Here is a 25,602-nt window from a genome sequence, read left to right as displayed (position 1 = left end):
TTAATAGAAATGTGCCAGACTTATCACTCCATCCCCATACTGCGTTGCGCGAATCAAGAAGTCGTGTTCTGCCTATAAAAAACTGAAGTGGCGTCACACTCAAACGCTGGATGCCGCGCCGTTCCAGAAGGGACGAGACCGGCGCGCCACAGGGCGGCAGCCGGTGTGCCGCCGCCGCCTGCCGTGTCCGGCGTTCCGTCATTGTGCCGGCAGCGGACAATGCGACTTCCGGCCCGCGGCGCGGACTTTTAGAATAAAACTCGGCTTGCGCAAGAGGCTGTGCCGCAACCGCCACGTGAGAACTCGCGGCTAAAAAGCGGCCCGCCGGCTGGCGCTAATTTCTCCCGCGCGGAAGCGCCCCTGCGACCGCTCCTGCAGTTGCGTCAGCCGCCCCGTCCACTGCTGCTCCCGAGGCCGGCTTCCCGCATCCTGCGCGCGTACCTCTCGCCTCCGTTTGTGCTGTTACGACTTCCCCCAGCGCCGCGCACGACGCGTGCTCGCGGGGCTTGGGTGGCGGAACAGGAAAACGCGGCGTAAAAATAGTTCCACATTCGCTGCATCCTGAAACCGTAACGGAGCTCTTACCCTGGCGGAAATGGGGAGTGCTCTTCTTCCTCTTCTTCTTCGGCTCGTCCCCTATCTCCGCGAGATCAGCATGCTATTTCGGTTTCGGCAATGTTGAAACTTCCTGGCAGATTAAAACAGTGTGTCGGACCGAGACTCGAACTCGGGACCTCTGCCTTTCGCGGGCAAGTGCTCTACCACTGAGCTACCCAACCAAGCACGACTCACGCCCGTCCTCACAGCTTTACTTTGGCAATGTTACTGGTAGTTGGCAGGGATGGGAAAAACCCACCGGTAAAAACCGATACCGGTATTTCAGTTCTCCATAAGCGGTATTCTTCGGTATTTATTTGGTCTCTGTTTTAACAAATTATTAGTTTTACTAATAACTGGATAGAAAGTAGCATACCAATTTGCCACAGCTCTAGAGCTCAAATTTTTGGTTTTTAATAAAACATTTTTTACCAATGAGTAATGCATATTTTTAAATTTCCATTGCTTTAAAATATTGGGCTATTACACAAAACGGAAGAAATGATCAGTGCTATTTTAATAAAAATGCCAACAGTTGGGAACTACCAACAAAAACGTAAGAGTCGGTACAGAATTTCTGAGACAATAATGAACCTGTTGCCGTATGGCGTGGCCTATCAGATCAGTGGTAGTCAACCTGCTCCCTAGCGCCATTAATGACCATTCCAGCTTTCATGGAAGGCAGTAGGCGGTAGAGAATTTAAAAAACATTTTCATTATATTTAACTAAAATTTTGACAAAGTCATATGTTTCTGAGTGGGGTCTGCCTTTAGCAAAACACTGCAGTTGCAGCAGCATCAGTGTGTTTTTTTATTATTATGGCTGTTAAAAAAAATGACTCTGAGCACTATAGGACTCAACATCTTAGGTCATAAGGCCCCTAGAACTTAGAACTACTTAAACCTAACTAACCTAAGGACATCACACACACCCATGCGCGAGGCAGGATTCGAAACTGCGACCGTAGCAGTCCCGCGGTTCCGGACTGCAGCGCCAGAACCGCTAGACCACCGCGGCCGGCTATGGCTGTTAAACATAAGGAATGTTCTTTACTGTTTAAATACATACAAATATTGGTTTCTAAATCATAATTACCTGTAAACCCACTGATGATGCTGCAACTGCAGTGAAACATGTCGGGGACAAAACAAATTAGTGTTTTGCTAGAGGCGGACCCCACTTAAAGACATATGTTATTGTTAAAGCAAACGCAGACAAAAGAGCTTCAGCATCAAGATGATGATTTTCACAAAGTATTTGGCATATAATTATTGTTATTATAATTATTATTATATGCTTTAACTTCCTGAAACTCTGCTTTATAAATTTAATAAACGGGCGGTCTGTTAGATAATTTTACTGCTAACAGAGATACAGAAATGGGTGATAGGTAATGAAGGTGTACTATCCCTGTATTAGACGATACACGTGTACGTCCTGAGCGCAAGACTTGCCCCCACCTGGTCTATACGTTAGTTTCTCACCGTCGCCCTCCGACATCGGTTGTATTCCAAAATGGCATGAATCCCTAGTCTGGAAGTATTTTACGAAGTGCGGTAACAGTCCAGTACAATGCTCCATTAGCTTTAAAAGATAAAAAACGGTAGGAGGCAACATAAGGAGAAAGCATACACAGTGACCTTTGGGTGGGAAGGTGAATTTGACTGATATACATATACACTACTGGCCATTAAAATTGCTACACCAAGAAGAAATGTAGATGATAAACGGGTATTCATTCGCTAAATGTATTATACCAGAACTGACATGTGATTACATTCTCAAGCAATTTGGGTGCATAGATCCTGCGAAATCAGTGCCCAGAACAACCACCTCTGGCCGTAATAACGGCCTTGATACGCCTGGGCATTGACTCAAACAGAGTTTGGATGGCGTGTACAGGTACAGCTGCCCATGCAGCTTCAACACGATACCACAGTTCATCAAGAGTAGTGACTGGCGTATTGTGACGAGCCAGTTGCTCGGCCATCATTGACCAGACGTTCTCAATTGGTGAGAGATCTGGAGAATGTGCTGGTCAGGGCAGCAGTCGAACATTTTCTGTATGCAGAAAGGCCCGTACAGGACCTGCAACATGCGGTCGTGCATTATCCTGCTGAAATGTTGGGTTTCGCAGGGATCGAATGAAGGGTAAAGCCACGGGTCGTAACACATCTGAAATGCAACGTCCACTGTTCAAAGTGCCGTCAATGAGAACAAGAGGTGACCGAGACGTGTAACCAGTGCCACCTCATACCATCACGCTGGGTGATGCGCCAGTATGGCGATGACGAATACACGCTTCCAATGTGCGTTCACCGCGATGTAGCCAAACATGGATGCGACCATCATGATGCTGTAAACAGAACCTGGATTCATCCGAAAAAATGACGTTTCGCCATTCGTGCTCCCAGGTTCGTCGTTGAGTACACCATCGCAGGCGCTTCTGTCTGTGGTGCAGCGTTAAGGGTAACCGCAGCCATGGTCTCCGAGCTGGTATTCCATGCTGCTGCAAACGTCGTAAAACTGTTCGTGCAGATGGTTGTTGTCTTGCAAACGTCCCCATCTGTTGAGTCAGGAATCGAGGCGTGGCTGTACGATCCGTTACAGCCATGCGGATAAGATGCCTGTCATCTCGACTGCTAGTGATGTGAGGCCGTTGGGATTCAGCACGGCGTTCCGTATTACCCCCCTGAACCAACCGATTCCATATTCTGTTAACAGTCATTGGATCTCGACCAACGCGAGCAGCAATGTCGCGATACGATAAACCGCAATCGCGATAGGTTACAATCCGACTTCTATCAAAGTCGGAAACGTGATGGTACGCATTTCTCCTCCTTATACGAGGCATCACAACAACGTTTCGCCAGGCAACGCCGGTCAACTGCTGTTCGTGCATGAGAAATCGGCTGGAAACTTTCCTCATGTCAGTACGTTGTAGGTGTCGCCACCGGCGCCAAGCTTGTGTGAATGCTCTGAAAAGCTAATCATTTGCATATCACAGCATCTTATTCCTGTCGGTTAAATTGCGCGTCTGTAGCACGTCATCTTCATGGTGTAGCAATTTTAATGGCCAGAAGTGTAATTTTATTGACGTGCTATAAACTTAGAATCCTAAATTTTGTGTTTGCTTCTGGATGAAAACTTGTATCATAAAAATAGAGACGCAGAAAAGTCATCGACTTGTGATATTTTGTTCTCTCTATCGCGCTCGTGTGCTTCAACTTCGCGTCTTTCCCAGCGACAGTGAAACCTCATATGATCGAGATCTGCTACTCCTTCACTTTCATTAGAATTGTTCAGTCTTTGTTCGAATTCCAAAAAATAGCAGCAATAAAAAATCGGAAGCCGGTCACTTCAGAAACCGATTATATTGATAAATTTTAACAGTCAGGTTGAACTGAATACTGAAAATCGGTTATTTCAAGTTTAACCACTATCCCTAGCCCGCGGAGGGGGGGGGGGGGGGGGGGGAGAGGGGGGAGGGGAGGTTACATAGACAGACAGACAGTCTTACGAAGTACTTTCGAACACATTTTTCTGAAAATTGTCTTGAGCAGGTAGTTCGGCAGCTCACCTGCAATGGAAATATCTTACTCCCTGTAGCTACAAATTCAGTCAAGATGGCTAGGAGGGTATTTCTACTAGAAAGAGCAGATAGGCAGTTGTAGGTACCTCACTTGGACATCACATAGTTCCAGTAAGAGGAATTATTGGCAAAGCTTAAGCAGATTGTAAATCGTGTTCTGGAGAGTTTTGAGCCTAGTAAGTCGAATAAGGATGGAAAGGTCCCACCATGGCTTGAAAACGATATTCGGAAAATGCTGAGGAAGCAGAGGCTGTTGTACTCTCGGTTCAAAAGAGAACGCACAAATGATAAAAAGAAAAGGTTAGTAGAGATTCGTGCGTCTGTGAAAAGATCTATGCGTGAAGCACAGAATTACCTCCTTCATAGCAATCGATCTGGCGGGGAACCCGAGTAAATCCTGGACGTATGTAAAGCGCGTCTAAGGTTTCCGTCCAGTATCCTGTCGACCACTCTGACGTGGCAGTTGAAGAGAGCAAAACAAAATCCGAAGTTTTAAATTTCTAGTTCAAGAAATCGGCCATGCATGTGAATCGTATAAACATGGCCATCGGACAGACTCCCGTATGGATGACATAGCAATAAGCATCCCTGGCGTAGAGAAACAACTGAGAGATTTGAAAGCAAATAATCACCTGGTCCGGATGGAGTCCCAGTTCGGTTTTACAAAGAGTACTCTTCGACATTAGTCCCTTACTAGCTTGCACTTATTGCGAATCTCTTGCCCGGCGCAAGGCTTATGTCCAAGAACCAGCATGGTTTTAGATTGCATCGCTCGTGCGAAACTCAGCTTGCCCTTTTCTCACGTGATACAATGCGAACTATGTATGAAGGGCAACAGCACATTCCATATTTCTAGAATTCTGGAAAGCATTTGACACGGTGCCTCATTGCACGCTGCAAAGGAGCATATGGAATAGGTTCCCAGATATGCGAGTGTTTCGAAGACTTCTTAAGTGTTAGAACACAGTATGTTGTCCCCGACGGCAGTATTAGTGTTCATCGCAGGCAAGAGTATCGTCAGGAGTGCCCCAGGGAAGTGTAATGGGACCGCTGTTGTTCTCTATATACATAAATTATTTGTCGGGAAGGGCAGGTAGCAATCTGCTGACGATGTTGTGTTATACGGTAAGGTGTTGAAGTTGAGTAACTGTAGGAGGATACAAAATTACTTAGACACAGTTTCTAGTTGGTGCGGTGGATGTCAGATAGCTCTAAAAGTCGAAAGATGTAAGTTAATGCGGATGAGTAGTTGTATCGAAAATGGTTCAAATGTCTCTGAGTACTATGGGACTTAACATCTGAGGTCATCAGTCCCCTAGAACTTAGAATTACTTAAACCTAACTAACCTAAGGACATCACACACATCCACGCCCGAGGCAGGATTCGAACCTGCGACCGTAGCGGTCTCGCGGTTCCAGACTGAAGCGCCTAGAACCGCTCGGCCACACCGGCCGGCCAGTTATGCTGAATTAGGGCTCATACGCGGACATATAGAGAGTCGTTTCTCCCTCGCTCTGTTTGCGAGTGGAACAGGAAAGGAAATGACTAGTAGTGGTGCAAGGTACCCTCCGCCAAGCGCCTACGCTGACTTGCGGAGTACTGATGTAAATGTAAGTCCAGAGGTAATAGATGGTGGGCAGATGCCGTTCATGACGCTACCACTTCCTCCTGGGGCGTAACTTGTACATCTCTACTGCCTGCGTATAGAGCGAATTTAGTGTTCAAGACTGAGAGGGAGAGCCGACTAAGGATTTCCCGTCCCATGCATAGGTTGTCGTAAACATCATAACACAAAAGGCTGCGTCTGGAGTGGCGCCGTGACCGAGAAGCTTGGACTGCTGTTAAATGGCGTCGAACTGTGATCAGCGACGAATCGCGATTCTGCACTACCCCGAATGTCCATCGTTGCCGAGTAAGGCGGCGACCTGGAGAGACGTCACATTCTTCCAATGTTTTCGAGAGGCACAGAGGTGTTACTTCTGGCGTCATTTTATGGGGAGGCATCGGGTATGACTTCAGCTCACGGCTCGTGGAGACTGAGGGAACTCTGACGGCACAAAGATACGCCTCGGACGTCTTACGTCCTCATGTTTTTCCTCTCATGCGACAGTATGGCGAAGCCTGTTTTCAACAGGAAAATACTCGTGCGCGAATGCTTATGTGTCTATAAAGTTTCTTCGTGATGTTGAAGTACTCCTGCCGCCAGCAAGATCCCTAGATTTGTCCCCAAAGGGATCAGATCTGACGTCCACTACGTCCCAGTGCCAGAATACAGGATATCAAAGACCAGTTACGTAACTTGTGAACCAGCTCGTCTCAGGAGAGGGTACAAAGGCTTTACGACACTCTTCCCAACGGAATCAGCGCATTCATCCGGTTCAAATGGTTCAAATGGCTCTAAGCACTAAGGGACTTAACATCTGAGGTCATCAGTCCACTAGACTTAGAATACTTAAACCTAACTAACCTAAGGGTATCACACACATTCATGCCCCAGGCAGCATTGGAACCTGCGACTGGAGCAGCAGCGCGGTTCCGGACTGAAGCGCCGTCTGTAGTTCGTGATTGGCTGAAATCGAGCCATGTGATATTTTGCGCCATATTGGGCCTTTAAGTTGTTTTTGTAATATAGGAAGTATTGTGTATTTCCACAAGCTGCGTGATAATTAATGCCACATTACTGTGCTTTCAGCTGTAGTTTCCAAGCTCAGAAGGGAGCTCCTCCTGAAAGGAGAGCTGTAGCAAGAAAAAGAATCTGGATGATGAAAATCGGCATAACTAACTGGCAGCGCCGGCCGTTGTGGCCGAGCGGTTCTAGGCGCTGCAGTCTGGAACCGCGCGACCGCTACGGTCGCAGGTTCGAATCCTGCCTCGGGCATGGATGTGTGTGTGTTAGTTAGGTTTAAGTAGTTCTAAGTTATATGGGACTGATGACCTAAGTCCCATAGTGCTCAGAGCCATTTTTGAACTGGCAGCCTACAAGGAAAGCTCAGCTGTGTGCAGCAAGTACAATTTTCATGTATCAACGAAAATTATCTGACCTGAGATTCAACAACAAGTATATCACGTACCAAAGACCTGCCGCGTCTTTACTCGAACAAATTCATGATGTACATTGCAGCATAATGTTGTTAGATTAAATTCTTGACATATTGATGATTTTGCTAAGGAGCAGTTGTTTGAAGCATACAAAAAACAAGACATGTAACTGAGCCAACAAAACTTGTTCTTATCTCGATTTGTAGTTAATGTGAAATTCTTAACCCACACTTTTTCATTTTTTTTTAATTTCCGTGTAGTGTATCATTACAGGAAAAACAAAAGAATTGTAATAGGGCAAGAAAAGCATAAGAGTCATATAAATCTGATCGGAATGATCTAGCCGATTGTTTAATTTATCGCTCTTTTATAGCTGTTTCTATATTACAGTAAACAATCTCAGACGAAAATCCTATGCATGCTACGTGTGTTTAAAACCATTGTCATACATGAAACGAACTAGCTTTTACACCACACACACACACACACACACACACACACACACACACCTCATGTACGGTATATACACTCCTGGAAATGGAAAAAAGAACACATTGACACCGGTGTGTCAGACCCACCATACTTGCTCCGGACACTGCGAGAGGGCTGTACAAGCAATGATCACACGCACGGCACAGCGGACACACCAGGAACCGCGGTGTTGGCCGTCGAATGGCGCTAGCTGCGCAGCATTTCTGCACCGCCGCCGTCATTGTCAGCCAGTTTGCCGTGGCATACGGAGCTCCATCGCAGTCTTTATCACTGGTAGCATGCCGCGACAGCGTGGACGTGAACCGTATGTGCAGTTGACAGACTTTGAGCGAGGGCATATAGTGGGCATGCGGGAGGCCAGGTGGACGTACCGCCGAATTGCTCAACACGTGGGGCGTGAGGTCTCCACAGTACATCGATGTTGTCGCCAGTGGTCGGCGGAAGGTGCACGTGCCCGTCGACCTGGGACCGGACCGCAGCGACGCACGGATGCACGCCAAGACCGTAGGATCCTACGCACTGCCGTAGGGGACCGCACCGCCACTTCCCAGCAAATTAGGGACACTGTTGCTCCTGGGGTATCGGCGAGGACCATTCGCAACCGTCTCCATGAAGCTGGGCTACGGTCCCGCACACCGTTAGGCCGTCTTCCGCTCACGCCCCAACATCGTACAGCCCGCCTCCAGTGGTGTCGCGACAGGCGTGAATGGAGGGACGAATGGAGACGTGTCGTCTTCAGCGATGAGAGTCGCTTCTGCCTTGGTGCCAATGATGGTCGTATGCGTGTTTGGCGCCGTGCAGGTGAGCGCCACAATCAGGACTGCATACGACCGAGGCACACGGGACCAACACCCGGCATCATGGTGTGGGGAGCGATCTCCTACACTGGCCGTACACCACTGGTGATCGTCGAGGGGACACTGAATAGTGCACGGTACATCCAAACCGTCATCGAACCCATCGTTCTACCATTCCTAGACCGGCAAGGGAACTTGCTGTTCCAACAGGACAATGCACGTCCGCATGTATCCCGTGCCACCCAACGTGCTCTAGAAGGTGTAAGTCAACTACCCTGGCCAGCAAGATCTCCGGATCTGTCCCCCATTGAGCATGTTTGGGACTGGATGAAGCGTCGTCTCACGCGGTCTGCATGTCCAGCACGAACGCTGGTCCAACTGAGGCGCCAGGTGGAAATGGCATGGCAAGCCGTTCCACAGGACTACATCCAGCATCTCTACGATCGTCTCCATGGGAGAATAGCAGCTTGCATTGCTGCGAAAGGTGGATATACACTGTACTAGTGCCGACATTGTGCATGCTCTGTTGCCTGTGTCTATGTGCCTGTGGTTCTGTCAGTGTGATCATGTGATGTATCTGACCCCAGGAATGTGTCAATAAAGTTTCCCCTTCCTGGGACAATGAATTCACGGTGTTCTTATTTCAATTTCCAGGAGTGTATAAAGCTAAACTGCTTTCGAGCAGTTTGACAGATGGAAAAATGTATTACTGAAACAAGTTGTACATATTCAGCGTTATCAATGATGTGCGCAAATTTTTGTTGTTCCACAGATGAACATATTTCTTTACTTGTAAAGATAACTCTAACGGCCAATATACCTGAGCCTGCTTCTTCAACAGACACAGATAAGTATGCTATAGCAGTTCATTTGTATGCAGCAGCCGGATAGGAGCAATATGGTGGGCACCGGCAAGTTGCCCATACTAGAGCTTTATACTGAGGTGATAAAAGTCATGGGATACTTCCTCACATTGTATCGAACCTCCTTTTTCCCGGCGTACCGCAGTAACTTTACGTGGGATGGCCTCAACAAGTCGTTCGAACTCCTCTGCAGAAATATTGAGCCATACTGAATGTGTACCCCTCCGTAATTGCGAAAGTGTTGCCCTGCAGGGTTTTGTTATGAACGGACCTCTCGATTGTTCTACGGGATTCATGTAGGGTATGTGAATGGCCAAAGCATCCTATCAAATTGTCAAGAATGTTCTTCAAACCAGTCGCGAAAACTGCGGCCTGGTGACATGTTTGGGAGCATGAAGTCCATGAGTCGCAGTAAATAGGCTCCAAGTAGCCGAACACAGCCACGGGCAGCCAATGATCGTTTCAGTTGGACCAGAATGTAAACACGGCCCACACCATTATGGAGCCACCACCAACTTACACAGTGGCTTTATGGAGTCTGCGTCACACTCGAACCTTGCAAAAAGCTCTTACCAACAGAAATCGGGACTCATCTGACCTGGCAACGGTTTTCCAGTCGTCTAGGGTTCAACTGGCATAGTCACGAGCCCACGAGAGGCGCTGCAGGCGATGCCGTGCTGTTACTGAATGATATGGCCTCGGTCGTCTGCTGCCGCAGCCAATTAACGCCAAATTTCGCAGCACTGTCCTAACGGATGCGTTTGTTGTACATCCCACATTGAGTTCTGTGGTTATTTTACGCAGTATTGCTTGTCTGTTAACAACTCTTGTGTTGCCCGTGGTGAGAGGTAATGCTTGAAATCTAGTACTCTCAGCACACTCTTGACACTGTGGATCTCGGAATATTAAATTCCCCAAATGGAGTGTCCCTTGCCTCTAGTTCCAACTAGTCTTCCGCGTTCAAAGACTGTTAATTCACGTCGTGCGGCCATAATCACGTCGGACACCTGTCCACATGAATCACCTGAATAGAAATTACGGCTCCGCCAATGCACTGCCCTACTGTAGCTTGCGTACGCGATACTAGCCCCATCTGTAAATGTGCTTATCGCTATCCTATGGCTTCTGTCACCCCAGTGTGTGTGACAGATGGGGACCTATATATTACTGAAGCTAGTTGTGCACGTTAGTGTTAAGTTATCGATAATATGTGCAACGTTCTGTTGTTATGCAGCTGGATATTTTTTTTTATTTTTGAAGATAATTCCAATAGACAATGTGTGAGGTACCTGAGCCTACTTCTTTAATGAAAATGGCTAAATATACTGTTGTGGTCAATCTGTAGGCAGCAGCGCGATAGGCCCAATATGGCGGCCGACGGCAAGTTGACCATACTAGAGCTTTGTATGTAACTTGCTTGGCGCGACGTCTGGAAAGGCGGGATGTTAGAGCAGTTGCAGGGAGATGTAGCGAATTCATTCGCACAGTTCCGTGAGCGCGAAACGACGAAGGCTGATGATCTAAGCGACTTTGACAGAGGGCAGATTGTAATCGCACGGTGGCTGGGAACTTTGACGGGAAGTGTAACGATTACAGCGAAGCTCGTTACATGTGCACGTCATTACGATATCTGAGAAGTGCACTGATATATAGTGGGAGGAGGGGTGGAAGGGGTAAAGGGGAGGGGAAAGGGGAAGGCGTTCTTCACCCAAGAGCTTCGCCTGTGTAAGCACGTAGAGCAGAGCAGGGAGTAATCTGTGGCGCAGCTGATATCGGAGTAATCTTTCAAGAATTGACATATTGCCATATTTTCTGTTTCCCGTCTTTCCTTAGTTGCTTTAAATTCGAGGAGGTATGTTCCGTCTATGCAACTGATTAAAGGCAGTTTGTTTATTGCCATACGCGTTTTGCTTCTATTATGTGTGAACCATTCGGATCGCCTCCCCACGCCACACACGCACATACACACACACACACACACACACACACACAGACAAATATATATTAAAAAACGAATCGCACTCTCAGAAAGTATGGTATAGTTACACACAGCAAAATACATACACACACAAATATCCACATACACAAAAAAAGATATATTCACACACAGCAAAATACAGACACAAAGGCACACAGAAATATCCACTTAAAAAAAATTACCCCCTCAAGAAAGAATGACTCAATTACGCACAGGAAATGCGCGCGCGCGCAACACACACACACACACACACACACACACACGCACACACACACACACGCAACAAATGAAAAATATCAAACCACACACACACAACACAAACAAAAGATCACGGATAAATACACAAAAACAACTGGCAACATTACACAGCGAAAACACTCATATGTTGTTCAAAAAATGAAAAACTGCGAGCGATGTATGCGATGTGACAAATATGGGTGAAAGAATGCCAGAAATCGGCCAGCTGGAGCATGCAAACTAACGAATACATCTCTAGGACCACACGCAAGAGTTAATAGAGCTGGAAATCGTAAGAAACATCGAACTATAATTACACATTACGAAATTTGTGCTACAACAGTTGTTTTTAACCTAAAAAACAAGAGAAAAACACGACAAAATGTAATGTAGCAACATACTGTATCTACCACATAGTACGTTTATTGTATGCGTAAAAAGATACATGTATTACAGGCCACTGAAGATGCTTCACAAATAAAAGAAACGAAACGCGTATGGCAATAAACAAATTGCTTTCAGTTAGTTGCATAGACGGAACATACCTCCATGGAACCACACAACCTTATAAACTTTATATATTACGAGGGTCACTCCAAAAGAAATGCACACTATTTTTTTTAAATCCATCTTTTATTCTACATGTTTGATAGTTTTACAGTGTGTAGATACATCCTTTAGGAACAATATTTTCATTTCTCCATATAATTTCCATCCTTCTCAACTGCCTTACGCCATCTTGGAACCAGCGCCTGTATACTCGCACGGTAAAATTCTGGACCAACCTGTTGGAGCCACTGTTTGCCAGTGTGCACAAGGGAGTCATCATCTTCAAACCTTGTTCCCGAAATGGCGTGAAAATTCGTGCACTGTGGTGCGTCTGTCAGCAGTCACCAATTCGTTAACTATCTGCACATTGTCTGGAGTGTGTGCAGTACGAGGCCTGCCGCTGCGAGGACAATCCTCAATATTGCCGTGCCCGCTTTCATCACGTAACCTGCTTGCCCACCGACAAACTGTACTGCGATCGACAGCAGCATCTTCATACACGTTTTTCAACCTCTTGTGGATGTTTCCCACCGTCTCGTTTTCACAGCACAGGAATTCTATGACAGTACGTTGCTTCTGACGAACGTCAAGTGCAGCAGCCATCTTGAAGACATGCTGTGACGGCGCCACTCATGGGAACAGGTTGAACTAAGTTTGAAAACAAGCGGGAGAGATGCATATACACACTGTAAGACTTTCACACATGCAGAATGAAAACTGTATTTTTACTAAAATAGTGGTCATTTCTTTTGGAATGACCCTCGTATTTTACTAAGTCAAGCTCGCTTAAAAATTACAATGTTCATATTACAGGATTTGACAGATGATTGCCATCTTCAAATATGATTAATCCAGTAAGAGCTTCGTAATATTATAACTGGATTGTTAGACATGGTGGTTGTAATTAAACTTTCACTACTTGACCCGCTGCAGACAGAAAACTGTTTACTGTATAAGTACCCAACTTACAGGGATGTCGAGACTGTGCATTGTAAGATTTGCGTTATTAGCAGTCTTTGTGTCATGACATTCCGTAAGGTGCCGGTACTGCTACGGCGACGTAGGGTTGGAACACAAGCATCAGTGTGCATGGGTCTGGAACGGACGAGCAGGGTTTTACTCGCAAAACTGTTTCGTCAAAACAACAGCAGCAGTGCTGCTGCTCTTCAAGAGTATTGACACTTTAAAGAAATATCTACATCTAAATCCATACTCCGCAAGCCACCTGACGGTGTGTGGCGGAGGGTTCCTTGAGTATGGAGAGGTCCTCTTTTCGCACCGAGGTTGAAGAGCATGATTCGTAAGTTCGGATTAACCGTCGATTTGGAAATTGCTCCTCGGAGGGGCAGACGGCCAACTGGATCAAAAAATTTTGAATAAATTACTGTTGCCGTGGCTGAGAATGTGCTGTCTCCAAGCTGTGCACAAGATATGTCACGACAGTTGAACTTTTCATGGTCCACCGTTCGAAAAGCGCTACGAACAGTTGTGAAATGCTATCCATGCAAACTTCCAGGCTGCCGTGCATGCAGATGGTCGTCACATTGTGCAACGTTTGTCACCTGGAACGTAAACATTGTACGCGGTTAACGTGTGTTATGCCCACATGTGGAAATTAAAATGTTTTTCTTTGAATGGTTTATTCATTATTTCTCTTCTGCATGTTAAAAATGCTCCCACAAAGTTTCATTATGCTACAATCAGCCGATTTTCATGGGGGCCCTCTCGAGTAGCGAAATTTTAATATCACGACGAAGCTGTCAGTGGATTAATCACATCTAAAGATGGTAATTTATTGCCGAAACCGATAGTGTGAACATTGTAATTATTAAGCGATTCTGACTTAATGAATTATTGTATAAATAAGCATCAGAGTAAAACAACAGAGATAGAACAAAACGTCTCATAGTTTATTGTAAGTCGTGCTCGGAAGCGGAAACCCATGTATGTGTGTATGTAGGTGAGTAATAGTTCACCTAACGACATCATCAATTACTATTTCAACGGTCACGGGAGTAATTTTAGTGGACTGTAGAAAAGCGTAAATGAGTCCTCTGGTCTGACGAATAACACTTCCTGCTGCATCACTTCGGTGTTTGTGTAACATAGGTCGAGTTCCAGGAATAAGTCCGCTGGACACTTGCACTGCGAAATGTACACGTGCGGGTGACAACAGCACAATGAGGTCGTGGAGTGATTGGAGCATTGAAGCTGTGGGGCTTGTCATTGACACGACTATTCACTTTATGGTTGTTTTCTTACCTACGAAACAGGCACAATTTCCAACTTGATAATTAGCTTTGTGAAATGCTCGGTCACTGAAAAAAGTATGACTACCTATTTAATACGGTAGTGGGCTTCACTTGGCATCAAAAACAACTTGAATCTTCTCGCGTATCTATACACATAGATCACAAAAATTGGTCTCTTAGATTATTCACTGACAAAAGGCAAGGAATACTCCTAATATCGCGTCGGACCTCCTTTTGCCCTGAAAAGTGCAGCAATTCGACATGGCATAGACTCAACGAATTCGTTGGAAGTCCCCTTCAGAAACATTGAGCTATGCTGCCTGTATAACCGTCCATAATTGCGAAAGAATTGCCAGTGCAGGATGTTGTGCACGAACTGACCTTTCGATTATGTCCCATAGATGTTCGATGGGATTTTTGTCGAGTGATCTGGATGGCCAAATCGTTCACTCGGATTGGAGGAATGTTCTTCAAACCAGTCACGAACGGTTGTAGCCTGTAGACAAGGCGCACTGTCATCCATAAAAATTCTCTCGTTGTTTAGAAACACGAAGTCCACGAATGGCTGCAAATGGTCTCCAAGAAGCCTATCATAACTATTTCCCGTCAATGATCCGTTCAGTTGGTCCAGAGAACCAAGACCATTCCATGTAAATACAGCTCGCACGATTATGGAGCCACCACCAGCTTGTATAGCCCGCACATGGCGAGAGTTTCTACGGCTTGTGTTTGGTCTTGCCAAATCCTATCTTGGCCAGCAAAGTCACAGGATCTTTCCTCAATTGAGAACGTTTGGAGCGTCATGGGCATGGCTGTCCAAGCAGCTCAGGATTTTGATCGTCACACCCCGGACCATCATTCCTGGATGTCGGGGCGTGTGACGGGAGGCAGTAGGTTGATACCCCACCGCTGTCTGAGCCGTCTACAGATGTATCTCCTCTGGTCGTCTGGGCCCAGTTCATGCAGAACTCATCACTGAAGATAATTCTACTCCAGTCAATGAGATTCCAGGCCAAAGACGTTGACTGGAGACGACCCGGATACCGATGAGATGCTAACCTGTCTGTCGCCCGCCATATGGACTGACAAACAAGAGTGATGGTCTGCGGTGTCATTTCTTTTCGTAGCAAGACCCCTGTGTTTGCCATCTGCGGTATACTTACAACACCACGGTAGGTGGACGGTATTTTATGCTCCGTTTTGTTGCCCTTCATTGGAAGCCATCCTAGACTTACAGTTCAGCAAGATAATTCTCACCCGCACAAAGAGAGACCTTCTACTGCTTGCCTTCTTGCTTGTCAAACCCTACTTTGGCCAGCAAGGTCGCCGGAACTCTCCCCAATTGAGAACGTTTGGAGCATTATAGGCAGGGCCTTCCAAACAGCTCAGGATTTTGACGATCCAACGCTCCAATTGGACATAATTTGGCACGATATCCGTCAGGAGGAAATCTAACGACTGCGTCAATCAACGCCAAGCCGAATATCTGCTTGCATAAAGGCCAAAGGTGAACCAATGTGTTACTGAATTGCTCAGTTTATGAAGCTCTTTCTCTTGAATGAATCATCCAATTTTCTGAAATTGTATTCATTGGTTTTTTTGTACATGTACATCACATCTACCGAGTTCCATCCCATTCTGATCATCCTCAAGGTATTCAACAAAAGAATTTTCCAAAAAAATGCAGGTAATCCTGTCCCATCATTTGGTCTTCTAAAATGACTGGGCTAATCAACAAGTTATCGATTATGCCGCAGAAAGAATTAATCCAAAAATGAACTTGAAAATTGGTTTCCACAGTAGCGTGTGGATTTTCATGCGATCATCAGTGAATAGCATTAATCGAAGCAAATGACAATTGTCTTTTAACCAGTGACAGAACTGAAGTCGTGTGGCATTGTTGCCAATGTGAAGATTGTGGACACGCCGGATGTGAAATGGGTACAAGTTTTTCACATGTTATGTTCCCCATACATGTGTTCGTACGGAAAGTCGGCTTGTGTTGTTTGACACATGCAGAAAGTCGTCGTGTGCTGGTAGGAGCACTACGCTGCACCATTTCAACAATGTGTCGCTGTTCCTGCACAGGCGATTGAACTACACTTCAGAAGGAAAATAGGAACTTGGAAGAATACCTGTTTCACACGATGTGCTATAAACTTTGGTACACACTCTACGATCAGGAATTCGACGCGTCGATAAGCGCCGACGGTATTCTTAGACAGCAGCAGGGGCATTACCATCACAGAAGCAGTAAACATACACCGTATCTGCATATTGGTTCAAATGGCTCTGAGCCCTATGGGACTCAACATCTTAGGTCATAAGTCCCCTAGAACTTAGAACTACTTAAACCTAACTAACCTAAGGACATCACACACACCCATGCCCGAGGCAGGATTCGAACCTGCGACCGTAGCAGTCCCGCGGTTCCGGACTGCAGCGTCAGAACCGCTAGACCACCGCGGCCGGCTATCTGCATATTCTTCATTAGTGTAGATGAGTGGAATTTTTTGCCAGCGCGTGCACAAACACAGTTAATCGATGCTTCTCGTTGATATACTCTCAATACCTTGCACTACCTCATTCAACTGCGCATTTAACGGGCTATTTTAATAGAAGAATGGCATCCGTAGCAAAGAGGTTGAAAGCAGCAAGGTAGGCTTGGCTCTGGTGAAACGTCAAACAGGTTGAGTGGGTAAGATGCATATGTGCGCGCCACTAGCACAAAAACAAATGTACATTAAATGTGTTCTATCTAGGAAACCATTCGGAATAGGGCGTACGTCCTCGTGAAGCTTCCTGCTTCAAATAATCGGTCCTGTCATATCCCAGAATACTGACCATTCCTTCTGGGACACACTGCATACTCACACCATCAGGAGAAAAATAATTAGGTTGATGTTGAAGTGGTCATCCTCAGATCTGACGTCAGGTGACAACTGTACTCATAACTCTGACGCCTTTGTGTCTGGGAGAACACGAAGAAGACCCTGAAGACGATAGTTAGCCATCGTGCACAATTATCAAATGACCATAAATAAAGAGGGATATTTATCAATCACATGTAGCCACAGGTAAAGGTAAATAGTTTCTAGGAGTTCCTGTGCATCATAAGGGCAAGAGTACGATCTTCGCCTGTAGCGTAACGCGCAGCGCGCCACCTTGCAAGACCGGAAAGTGAGCTACCACCGGATCGAATCCCTGTGACGGACCGACGACCGTGACTGAGTGAGCTTTTTAGAGGGTTTCCCACGCTCGTTTAGGCAAATGCAGCTCTCCACTTTCCGCCTCAGAGAATACGACACACAAACAGCTAAAATACGACCACGCCGAGAACAAAGTTTACAGAGAGGCGGCCCACATTTCTTCCCCTCCGTGGGTAACTGACGACTATCAGGGCACAAAGGCATCCGGTCGCGAAGTAATATTAAAAAAATAAATTTGCCGAAACTTGAGTACAGAGGATCCCGTAATTAGACGAGGTACAAGCTAACGAAAATAAGAAGATAAAGGAGATAAACATTCAGATATTTCTGTAAATGTACTTGCCTTTTACTTGAAATATAGCCCACCTCTGCAGTACTGGCACATTAGAATCCTGATACTGGAAGAATTTTTCAACTCCAGTGTTTCGCCGGTAAAGGAATGTAGTTCATGATCACCAGCCTTCGTTTAGATGCCCTTTATTAAATTGTAAACTTCTCCACAGCGCCTCAAAGAGTGAGCACAGATGAGGCTATTGATGGTCATCCGTCTATTGAATGTGTAACACCTCCGTTTTTATCCTGACCTGATCTGATCGAATAGTAGCCCAATATTTATTATTAACATGACCGTGAACCTAATGGGGCTGGTAATCGGAACTGACTGCTATGGAAGTTGTTACTTTCCATTTCGTCCTGTTCAATACTATAATACTGAATGTATGGTAATAAGGAACACCAACACAGTTTTACTATATACGAACTTATATTATTCTCAAAACACAAAAAAAGGAGACAGCCACTGCCTTCGTCATACATATCTAATTACGGCTAATATCAGCACAGGCTTTCTTCATTTGCCATTATCGTCACATGCTAATACATCACTGCATCCAACACTGCAATTCAAGGTTAGGCCGGCGCGGTAGACGCGAAATTAAATATCGGCACTAGTAACGTCACTGATCACTTTTATAAAGATACTTCATCACTTTCCCGATATTTATTTATTATTTGGGGTCTAACTACGGCGATGGTGACACCCTCCTCGGTTGAAAACCCTGTATTCCAATAATGGCCTCCACACTCACACCATTCCCGCCAACCACTCTGGCGCATCTCGACACTCGCTCTCACAACACGTCACAATCGATTGTTCGCCCTATCGACCTGTGCCGAGTGCCGAAGGACCCCTTACAAATGGGAAGGTCAAGCCTGGAGGACATCTTCGTACTATTTGAGAGCAATAAGTTATATTCCACCATCGTTTTACCCGCTCTCTTCTCTCATCATCATATTTTTTTCTTTTACAGCCTCGTGATGACTGGGTGTTGTGTGATGTCCTTAGGTTAGTTAGGTTTAAGTAGTTCTAAGTTCTAGGGGACTGATGACCACAGATGTTAAGTCCCATAGTGCTCAGAGCCATTTTCTTTTACAGCACATGTGTGGCCAATCAGTTGCCCTTACACTCTACAGATACACTTGGACACGCAACTCTCGTCCGCAGCTCGTGGTCGTGCGGTAGCGTTCTCGCTTCCCACGCCCGGGTTCCCGGGTTCGATTCCCGGCGGGGTCAGGGATTTTCTCTGCCTCGTGATGACTGGGTGTTGTGTGATGTCCTTAGGTTAGTTAGGTTTAAGCAGTTCTAAGTTCTAGGGGACTGATGACCATTGATGTTAAGTCCCATAATGCTCAGAGCCATTTGAACGCAACTCTCATATACCGAGGGCAAACGGGTCATTGTGCGCGAGGGAGGAAAATCCTCTCCCATTGGGCGGCTAAAGCTACCACACGGAATCTCTCAGCCAAAATTACTGTAAGCCTCTGTCCTCTCCTTACGCGAAATAACTATAGTTTATTAATTTTCTTCTTTTATACTAACACACTAGCTGTAACTGTTTGAGATAAACCGCAATAAATTAGTCATCTATATTGGAACTGCATATCTACATCCACAGCTGTATCTACACTCAGGAACGTTGAAAACAGCGCAGCGAGAGAGAGAGAAGCAAAAACGCGAAACTTAGCAAATAGGTACACTGAGATCCGATATTTGTTTTATTTTTTTATTTATTTGTTGCAAAATTAAAGACCTGTTACGTGGTGTTTTAAAACAGGTCGTACATCTCACAGTTTTCGTTTGTCGTCTTTTTCGTAGATTTTTTGATTTGTTTTTATCTACAACATCTGACAAAGAATAATACTTTTTTTAAAATAACAATAATTTAAGATTGAAATATAAGTAAAATTTTATTGTTTTAAGAAAAATACAAAAAGATGATGCGACAGGGGAGAGATTTATTAGTGCCATCACCGATTGTGACTGGCGGTGAATGCCTTGGAATGGTTTCTTCTCGCTGTTGATCACCAGTCGCAACAAAAAGTATCGTTAGTAGTAGAGTAGTAACGCTAATCCTATGCATTAACATTAGGTGCTCGTCTGTGTACAACATTGGAAGCTTTCTTGGCTAGATCACAACACCTGCCGTCTTCCTATGCCTCTTCCTCTCCCTCTTCAGTGTCACTATTTTCGCTGCCACTGCGGGTGTCATTGTCCACTATCTGGAGATTGTTGTTACGTTCATATAGGCATGTGTGTTATGTCGTGTCCGCAGGTATTCTTCGTGTGTTGCTTTTAAAATACTGTTTGTCAATGTATTTGTTCAAATGTGTGTGAAATCTTATGGGACTTAACTGTTATGGTCATCAGTCCCTAAGTTTACACACTACTTAACCTAAATTATCCTAAGGACAAACACACACAGCCATGCCCGAGGGAGTACTCGAACCTCCGCCGGGACCAGCTGCACAGTCCATGACTGCAGCGCCTAAGACCGCTCGGCTAATCCCGCGCGGCGTCAATGCATTTAGTTGTGCCCATTGTCCTCCGACTCTTATTACTGCTTATGTGTGTATGTCTGTTTCTGTATAGGCTAAGTGCGGTACGTGTTTATTGTTCGTGTACTGCCCGCAGACGAAGACAGTGTCTTCCGGGGAACCTTCCTCCCCGCATGTGCATATGGGTGTGTGTCTCAGACTCGTGCGGTTTAAGTGCGTGGGATAAGGTCCGTGTCCAGTTAAGAAATGTACCATACCGCGGCTGAGATCAAGATGTTTCATTCTCAACCGCTCCCTTAGGTTAGGGAGTAAGTCGTGCGTTCTACGTCCCTTATCACTTACATCCCACTCACCTTGCCACGAATAAAAACTCAACCTTTTAAGGTGACATGTCGCCTGTATCGGTACACCCTGTCCAGCCTCCTCATCTTTAACCAATACCTCCCAGCTCTGTATTTGATCGTGATACCTATGGGACGTATTCCGAGCATCACACATAGTGCATCCCCTGACGTGTTTGCCGAAGACTCCAGATAGCCGAAGTAGGACGCTTCTCTACCCTTGTCTGATTGATGCATTGCTGATGACCAGATTCAGTCTATGCCAAGTTCTAGCTGCGAACAGAGCACTGATCTGAAGAGCGTACAGTGGTATCTGCTTATGACTGGCAGAGGTAATCTATATTGTTTCGAATTTAGTCTCACCAGGCTATGTAGTATTTCTTCCGCTTTATCTGTTGGTAGCGTGGCAATTCAATTTCTCATCTGTGTGTACCCCTAGATAGAGGGTAACATGTGCTCGTTTTATGTTTGTGTTCTCTGTTTTAACTGAAGGTTTTTTTTTTTTTTTTTTTTTTTTTTTTTTTGAGGGATCCTTTCAGTAATGTGTGTGTTGTTTTGTTTTCGGTTATTCTGAGTTTGTTGTTATGACGTCATCGTGTAACTGTTTGTAGTATTCCATAAGCTTCTTCTTCTAGCTGGGACCTATTGTTTGCAGTGACTGCAACTAATAGGTCATCTGCGAAGGCGGCAATTTCGTCTGACCTGATATCCCCTTCTGGAAGTTGTAGGAGGAGTTCGATTGTTGTATTCCAGAAGATGGGGCCGCGGATCGACTCTTGAGGACAGCCTTTGGTAATTTTTTAAAATTACTTTCTACTGTCCATCTGCCATTCGACTACTTTGTCTGTACAGTAGTCTAGGAAACAATTGTACAGTGAGGCAGTACCTCCGGATGCCTTAACCTCTGAAACACTGCGGGCCACCAGTCAGTGTCTGTCATTATTGCCATGGCGTTATTTCTGTGTTGTAGTATTAACTACGTGTAGAGCATGGTTGATGGCGTCATATATGGTTCTGAAGCCGAATTGGTGAAGGCTCATGCCCCTGAGAGCTCTGTGGGCTTGCAAGCGCTTACACAGTAGCTTCTCCTGAGTCTTTGCTAAGGTATTTATTAGGCATATTGGCTTGTAAGTCTTTGGATCTGAAGGACACCGTCCGCTGATTTCTTAATAATGAGTGCTTTGCAGATTTTCCATACTGCAGGTACCCTGTCCAGCCGTAAGGCACCGTTCAGTGACGTGACGTTTTTTCATAATCAGCACGCCCGTATTCTGTTCGTTAGACAACAATGCGGAACTATACCGAAAGCGTTCCGGAAGTTAAAGAAGATGCCATCAACGTGGGGCCCGGTATGTGCCGCTTCCTGTGCCTCGTGAACAACCAGACAGATCTGGCTATCACACGAGTCCACGTCAACTCCTACAGAGGGGATTTTGTGTCCACAGGAACGTCATAACACGCGAGGATAATACGTGTTCTAAAATTTTACAACAGACTGTCGTGTAGGCCTATAGTAGTGGGTGTCTGCTGGATAACCTTTCTTTAAAACGAGAATGACAAGTCCATTTTACAAACATTAGGAAAGGTTCACTTCTTCTTAATTTTGCCTCGGTAGAAACATCTTAGCAATTGCTGAATTTATAAAAGGTCCTACTAGCTACTATACAGCATACTGGAGTATTCTTTAAATCAGTAAGTTGGTAAGCGTGCTACAAACAGCGTGCAGAATGACCTGTAGGTGGCAGCATAGTGCAGATGCACACATACCGCCGCAGTATCAGTATAAAGATGGCCGCCCCACTTGCGACTTGCACCAGGGAAGAACAGCGTTCTGTTATTTAGTTTTTGCGTAGTGAACGTGTGAAACGTATTGAAATTCATCGACGAATGAAGGTTCAGTACGGTGAAGCATGTTTGTCACAGCAGCAAGTCTACGAATGGAGTAGGAAGTTTGCAAATGGTGTGACTTCAGTGGAATATGCTCCTCGTTCAGGTCAGGCACAACGAGTTCTGACTCCACAGAACATTGCAGTAGTTGAAGACATAGTGAAGGAAAACCGCCGAGTGACACTGAATGACATTGCAGCATGTTTACAGATTAGTCGTGGGTCAGCACACCACATTGTGAATGATGTGCTCCAGTTTCACAAAGTGTCTGCAAGATGAGTGCCACGGCAGCTGACTCCTGAAATGAGAGAACGACGTGTTGATACTTGTGAAGAACTTCTTCGGCGCTTTGAACGAGAAGGTGATGCCTTCCTTGCAAGAATCGTTACTGGGGATGAAACCTAGGTTCACTTCCACCAACCGGACACGAAGAGAGCCACCAAGGAATGGCGCCATTCCTCATTACCAAAACCAAAGAAGTTTCGAACAGAACCATCAGCAGGGAAGGTTATGCTAAGTCTCTTTTGGGGCGAAAAAGGCGTCATTTTGGAGTATTACATGCCTAGAGGGACCACTGTCACCAGTGCATCATACACAGATCTCCTAAAAACTCCTCTGCGGCCTGCAGTCAAATCAAAGCGACGTGGATTGCTGTCAGCAGGTGTCCTTTTGCAACATGACAATGCAAGGCCCCACACTGCCCGTACAACAGTTGCAACAATCACAGACCTGCATTTTGAGTGTCTTCCTCATCCACCATTCTCACCACACCTTGTCTCAAGTGATTTTCATATGCTTGGACCACTCGAAGACGCAATGGGAGGAAAGAAGTTCCGTTCTGATGAAGAGGTACGCTACGCGGTACATGAGTGGTTGCGCGGACTACCAAAAGAATTTTTTTCTAATGGAATTTATGCACTTTGTAAGCGCTGGAGGACTTGCATTGAGCATGGGGGAGATTATGTTGAAAAGTGATACAGCTTTGTACCACTTCTGCACAATAAATAATATTTAAAAAAATATTTAAGGTTTTCATTTGACTCACCCTCGTACAAAATAACTTTTACACATAATCTTTAAGATCATATGCACCAAACCCATCTGTAATTCTGTAAGTTGCATTAGTAATGCGTCATTAAATATAGAAGCAATATTCTGTACATATGTTAATGGAAGATAATAACAGAACTCTAACTAGTACTTCTTTTACAGAACACTAAGCATTTCATCTCCTTCGCTCCACTTCACAATTTTTTTAATGTTCCTCTAGCTTCGTTCCCGTTACTCTGTTTTATTTACTGTCGAAGCTCCGAGAAATTCAGTGGCATTTTGGGTTAAAAATTCTCCAACGATACTTTGGCCACTGTGGAAACTTGTGCGATCACACAAGCTGACATGTGCCCGGTCTTGCTACGGCTCTTGAATACCGGTTTGCCATTTTATTTTTTTGCGTGCGCCCTGTCGTGTCAGGCGATCCACAAGCTGCAACCTGTGCCTGTCGCCCATACACGAAGCGGCTGCGGATCGTTTACGTCCTTGTGCGGTCGTGCCGCCCACCTGACAGCGGGTCGCCAGCGTAGCCGTCACCTGTCTCTCGCGAACAACGTGACTGAAGTTGCTGTGGGCCCCGCGCTGCTCATGCGCTGGAAAGGAGAGCAGGCTGGGATTTAATACCCAGTTGTGAACAAGGACACAAAATGAAGACGAAGAAGGTACAATGAAATATGTGAAAAATTTATAGTCGAACTACATAAGCTCATCGGACATCCTTAAAAAACGGACTGATCTCCTTGGAGGGCTGCAGATCATGGGTGTCTAACCCGTGACCCAAAGCAAGTATCAGTGCATCAGTGTTGCCCAAGAAGGGAGCATCAATTACACGCTCAGAAAAAAAAAAAGTTATGTTAAATTTGATATCTGCAAATTTAAACTTACTACACAAGACAGTGTGGTGTGCGGCACAAAAGTAATAGGCTTCTTCCAGTGAGTGGTACGTAAGCTAAAGGGCTGGACACGCCTGCTGTAGGTGGTACAGAATTGGTACCAGGTGATCATGTCAACCCTTGCCTCAAACATAGGCATTCGACAGAATGACAGAAAGGAGCTATCGGGTTTGGACGTTTTAAATTATGGGGTTTTCCGGTCTGGTTTGAGAATATCAGACAACAGACAAATAATAGTAGACAATGATAATAGTATGTGATGAGGGCATAAATTTCTAATGGTGCTTAATACAAACTGCTGCGCTTGTGTCAGTCCTAGTTGAGGAAAAGGGAAATTTTATCAAAATTCAATGAAGGTGCAGTTGGGCGATGAAATCTGGGGCCGCTGGCAGTGTGTGGTAACAGACGACAGACAGCAGGCCAGGCACTCGCGGGCGCGGAGCTGCGACGGCGGTATTGCACGCACAATTTGTTTTGTATGGAGCAACTATGAGGCAGGAAACTGCAGCGTTGATTTAAGTTATTGCGATGTATGAGGAGGGGCACTAGGCCAGAGCCAGGAGGGCAATTTGTAGGTGGCTGACGGGTGGGAATTTATCCCTGCCATAGTTTCTGTCTCTCTCCGACACTACTTCAGAAGCGAGGGGAAAACCAGTGTACATAGATGGGCAATTTTAGCTAGAGACAGAGTGTGCCAGGACAGTCGAGCGTCGGGACAGACCTCTGCTGGTCTACGCTTATAGGGCCAGTCTGGCAGCAATGTCATAAGTATTTGGCATGAACTTGTACTTTGAAACTTCCTGGCAGATTAAAACTGTGTGCCCGACCGAGACTCGAACTCGGGACCTTTGCCTTTCGCGGGCAAGTGCTCTACCATCTGAGCTACCGAAGCACGACTCACGCCCGGTACTCACAGCTTTACTTCTGCCAGTATCTCGTCTCCTACCTTCCAAACTTTACAGAAGCTCTCCTGCGAACCTTGCAGAACT

General features: G+C 45.6%; 1 non-coding gene across 1 annotated transcript; it reads right to left on the bottom strand.

Moving 5' to 3' along the window:
- Positions 1–705: 705 nt before the first annotated feature.
- On the bottom strand, positions 706–779 carry Trnas-cga. The gene has a single exon. It is a non-coding gene; the product is annotated as a tRNA-Ser (tRNA).
- Between the last annotated feature and the right edge of the window lie 24,823 nt (positions 780–25,602).

The sequence above is a fragment of the Schistocerca piceifrons genome, chromosome 1 (assembly GCF_021461385.2).
Source record: "Schistocerca piceifrons isolate TAMUIC-IGC-003096 chromosome 1, iqSchPice1.1, whole genome shotgun sequence".
NCBI classification, from domain to species: Eukaryota; Metazoa; Arthropoda; class Insecta; order Orthoptera; family Acrididae; genus Schistocerca; species Schistocerca piceifrons.
This window is presented reverse-complemented; position numbering and strand designations above follow the sequence as displayed.